We start from the raw sequence: 5,839 nt of genomic DNA on the forward strand, positions 1-5,839 counted from the left end.
TCTCACTTATACATTTTTGTTAGCAGCTCAGGTGTTTAAACATATTTATCTTCATATGTTGCTCTATTTGCTCCTGTGTTTTCGCTATTTTTCTCGACGTTCAAGTGTTTACATTTTCCTCGTCTTACAAGTTTTTTGCCTGTAGCTCAAGCATTTAAGTTCTTTGTTACCTCCGCCATCGAAGGTGGACGGAGGTTATGTTTTCACCCCTGAGTGTGTGTGTGTGTTTGTCAGCAAGATTTCTCGAAAACGCATGAATGGATTTGGACGAAAGTTGGTGTACATTTGGACTATGACTCGTCTTAGAAGTGATTAGTTTTTAGAGGGTCAAGGTCACAGTAAGGTCACCAATATAAAAAGAAATCCTTATCTGTTAATATGGTGACCGATTTTTCACACTATTTTTGTTCTATGACTAAGTCAAAAATGATCGGATTTTGATGAAACTTGGTGGACATGTGTAGAATATTATTCCTCATTGTTCTGCCAAAACTTGTCCGTGTCCATTGATAACGACGGACATGCGGACTCATTTTCGTGTTTTTTGAGAGCTGAATATGATCAACGATGCATGGCGGAATTATGCGTTTTACTGAATGCCCCTCTAGTTTTCCACATTTTTGTTATCAACTGAGATTACTATAATCTTTTTTTTTATCTTCCACTCATTTTTGAGTGTCGAAGTATTTACACTTTTTTTTCTTTTACAGATACTTGTTTGGTGATATGTGAGTAATTGAGTAGTTTTTTTTTTTCCGTGTGTAGCTTTGAAAGAATTCCCAAGATTATCAACCAACTATATCACAAGTAGGTGTTTTATTTTATATTAATTTGTTTGTGTGTTTTAAGTTAAACACAAACTACACAATGGGCTATCTGTGCTCTGCCCACCACGGGTATCGAAACCCGGATTCTAGCGTTGATATCAATTTGACCCATATTACGCTAGATTTACAAGATGCTTCACTGATGTATTTCATGTCAGTTTGATTTCTATTGTGCTATTATTAGGAGATACGATACATTTTAATATTTGTTTTGTAAGTTTTTCTTCTGTTGTGATATTGTGAGGACAGAAACGTACAATGGGTTAAGCACGAGAAATTAAAATGATTTTGGAGCTTCACCACGTCGTTACAATCCATGTCGCAATATCCCCGCATCTTTCCAATAGCCCTTCAGCTAATTTCTAAATGAAAAAAGTTCCGGCGCAAGGCTGTCATGTCCAAAGCAAACAATTCCTCCTTGCACAAATAAACAAATTATTCTAAGGTAGTGGCTACTTCAGGAACTTGCGAATAAGCAATCTTGTCACGACTTGTGAACACTGAACTAAATCAAATCAAATGCCTTCAGTAAATACCTTGTTTAAGATATCTTTATTAGTTTAATATATATTTTATAACAAATATTAGAAATTACTGTGTTCATTTGGTCATGCATTTCGCACTTGCACAAAACTGAAGATTTTCTTTTCGTTAATGTAATGAAACGTAGGTGGAATCCTGCATTTTTGTGTTTTCTGACAATACAAATGACGCTCGTTTTACAATTAAAAATTATATTTATTTAAATAAACTGTTGTGTCACATTTTCTATGACGAGTTCAGGTTTGAATCGTTTAGTTAGTTAGTTAGTTTGTTAAAAGGTATTCGAGAGTTATCTGTACTAGCCATTCCCAATTTAGAAGTGATAGACCAGAGGGAAATACAACTAGTCAACACCATTCAATGCCAACTCTTGGCCTGCTATATTCGAATTGTGGAATTGGCTATCACATTATAACGACCTCATGGCTGAAAAGGCGAACACATTCGGTGACGGGATCCAAGCCCGCGACCAACAACTTGCATATCGAGCGTTATAACCACCGGGCCATGTTAGGCTAAACCATTCACTCATAGCACATGATGGAAACCAGTCGCTGTTCATCTGAGTTAATTTTTTTCAATATTTGTATACCATATTTGACTTTTAATAATACCATGTTATTTCTTAATTTAATTCTGTTATTATGTGTATATAAAATGTACAAAATTCAACACAAAAATTGTGTATCAGCCAATACACTTGCGTTCTGATTTGTTATCCCACAATGACTGTGTTGTTATGTAGAATTATACAAGGACTTTTCTCTACGTTAAAATACCTTTATTTGCGAGCTTTTGGCCCACTTACACTGTTGCCCGATGAAGGGTCCGGTAAGAGGGCCGAAAGTTCGCAAATAAAAATATTTTAACGTAGAGAAAAGTCCATGTATATTTCTGTATATTAATTTACCTATGTTGTGAGCCTTAAACAACAATGATTGTGTTGTAGCCACTCAAATACCAAACTTGTGTTTCACAAGAAACAAGTTGTGTAGTTTTTAACCCAAAATGTTTTACAATGAATCAAGTAGGCTTATTATATTAATCTTTCATTAGAGAAATATTTACTGTAATGATATATTTAATTTTAATTAACTTGACTTTTTCTCGACCGTAAATTACATCTTCAATAAATGTAGTATATCACAACTACATTTGTTTGTTTGTTGTTAAGCAAAAAAGTGCAGAATAGGCTATTTGTGCTCTACCTATCGCGGGTATCGAAACCCAATGTTTAGCATTGTAAGTCCATAGACTTGCTGCTGAGACACCTGGGGGTGGGCTCACAAGTATAATAAAAGATCCCCCGAGGCCTACGTGTTAATAACAGAGGTTAAAAAGCAAATTTCCAACGAATATTAAACATGACCAACGGAAATTTAACTACTTCGAGATTGATGTTATTCTTCTTTTTCTTCCACAGGATTGGAAATTAATTTGATATGTAAAGAGTAAAGTCATGGAACTTTTATATTATATGGCCTTTTATATCACAAAATCAAAGACTTCATCATACACAACTCACTGAAGATTTGAAAGACAAATTACACAGGCATGCGACTTTAAACTTCATGAAAGTTGTTTGGGTTTTAATAACAGATTTTCCATAATTCAGCTATGCAGGTGCCGAAAATAATATTCATTTTTTTCTATCACGTAGGGATTTTTTTACAAATCGGAAAGAAAAATAACTCGTATTTAGATCAAATTATTATTTCGTTTACCACAATGAACATTTTAATTATTATGGTTGTTAACAAAACTACAAACAAGTTGAAGAAAAGGGAAGAACATTGATGTCAAACAAATGTGTATCTTTATTGATCTTGATTTTTTTGTGAAATGTACGTCTTTTAGTCTCAAAACTACGTGTTGTGGTATTTCGTTTATGTATTGCGTTATGGCGTTTAGTAAAAAATCTGTACGTGATGGAGAAAAATTGATATCGTTTTCGGATTCAGCGTACAGGAATTACTATAGAAGATGTAAAAACTTCAAGACAATAAAACCATCGCAGGCCTGTGTTATCAACCATATAACTTCTACGTTTGTTTATTGGTATTGTAATGGGGTCTCCCTGCGAGTCAGCAGTAAGTCTACAGACTTACAACGCAAAAATCTGGTGTTCGATTCCCGGTGGTGGACAGATTACAGATAGCTCACTGTTTAGCTTTGCTCTGATAAAGCAGCAACAAAGTGTTGTAATGGAAAACGTGTGCCTTAATATCTTGAATGAGACAGCATTTTGGTTTCTATGTTTAGGTTTTCTACAGCATAGAGAACGAAACATCTCTCCACGCCATCCTATTATTAAGTTTAATTCCCACATTTTTAAAGTACGAAAATTAATACGATATTTTTCAGGGAAACTATCGGTTAGTATCTGAGTCAATACAAGTTTCAAGAACTCAAAAGCTTAGGTAAAGTTTATAAAATATGTATTAGAGAAGACATTACTAGCTTAGAGACAACATTCAACATGATCTGTCAAATATATAGTTGTGTTATTACACTTCAATAAATCAACTAGTGTGTGAAGAGTGTAAACCAGCAAGACTATTATAACTCGCGCATTATGATTATCAGCAAAGAGAAAACACCACATAGCATGAAATAATATCGTTTTACTGTGTCAAACCTATTTATTCTATACAAAAACTATCAACTAATACAAATATACTCATTAACATATATACTGGTCTAAAATAGCACAGGAATAGAAAGTTGTACTGAGAATAGGGATTTTTCTTAAACAGTTTCGATAGTGACGGTATAATATGATTGACAGTAGACATGTACGGTGATGCAAACGAGTAGGATCCAGAAGTTTACGCGATGTGTTTAAGAATTTTAATATAGCTTCATGTTCTGTTTCGTTACTTAAAGATGCAATCGTATCACATCAAATTGTTTTTATATTCGAACGTTGAACTCGATTAGAACTCAAATAAATCTAAATACAACTTACACAAATTAAAAGTTAACATGTGTTTACTTTCTTTTGATAGAAGTACGTTTAACAGCATCCAGATATATTTCAAAATGTTTATAGATCCAAATACTTTAATAAGTATTTACTATCATAATATGTTTATTGGATCATTATTCATGAATTTACCAACAATGTATATAATTCAGGTTCCAAATTGTCGTGGTATATGACAGGTGGTTATACGTAAATAATTATATTAGTGATGTTGTATATATATACTGTATATATGAAGTATTTACGTGTTCCTAAGGATTATATAGTGATTTTTTGTTTGCTCGTTGCGATGACTTTATTGTTAGACATATAGATTGAAACTGATCATTTGGATGGCTATTGGTTTAAGCAGTGTCAAGCTCCACGCCATCTTCAAAAAAGTCTTCTTCATTTGTTGCATCTACCCATCGTTCAGGCATACCTCCACTGCTGGGATGGTCAGCCTCCTGGTACATCTTCTCATCAACGAACTGCTGTAAAGTGTAACAAGATATAATTCGCTTCCATTTAATCTTAAGCAACAAGCCTTAATCTTTTTATTCACTCTCTCTCCCTCGGTGAAAACTAGAACTCGTTTAATACGTTTACACAACGAATAAACACAGAAAACGTCTTTTAATATTATCTCTTTTGATAGTGTACCATCTTGCCACATTTACCTGTGAAGTGAATGAAATTAAACCCAGAACTGGGTTTATGAAACACAACACTTGTATTCAATATGATTTTAACAAAGCGGGTGATTAACAAGACAATCTGTATGTATTTTGTATCTCCATCTGCAAATGATTTGTTTGTATATTTAAGAATTTTTCGCTCAAAGCGCCAATATTCTTGATCTTTTAAATTATACGGAAGACAACTAGTCAACCACACCCACCACCAACTCTTGAGCTACTATTGTCTGACCGAGTAATAGCATTTGGCATATCCGCGGTCCCAAAGTGCGGGGCTAGTTTTTGAGGGAAAGGAGTCGTGAACCATGTATCCTTCGATTCACAGTCTAGGTATGCTAACCAATAGGGCACACCAGGACTGTTTGCAAAAGAAATATGTCTCATACACAGATGGAAGAGGCCAGATGAATTTTACACATGTTACAGCAGGGAGTAGATAACATTTTTTTTTTCATGCGAATAACTTAAGAGTAAAAGATGCCAATTTTATTTAATATACAGTCTGAGGGTAAAGGGAATCTAGCAATAGAAACGGACAATTTTATTAAGTGTACAGTCTGAAGGTAAAGGATGTGTAGCAGTAAAACTGACAATTTTATTAAGTGTACAGTCTGAGGGTAAAGGGAATCTAGCAATAGAAACGGACAATTTTATTAAGTGTACAGTCTGAAGGTAAAGGATGTGTAGCAGTAGAAACTGACAATTTTATTAAGTGTACAGTCTGAAGGTAAAGGATGTGTAGCAGTAGAAACTGACAATTTTATTAAGTGTACAGTCTGAAGGTAAAGGATATGTAGCAGTAGAAA

The sequence above is a fragment of the Limulus polyphemus genome, unplaced genomic scaffold (assembly GCF_000517525.1).
Source record: "Limulus polyphemus unplaced genomic scaffold, Limulus_polyphemus-2.1.2 Scaffold500, whole genome shotgun sequence".
Classification (NCBI taxonomy): Eukaryota; Metazoa; Arthropoda; class Merostomata; order Xiphosura; family Limulidae; genus Limulus; species Limulus polyphemus.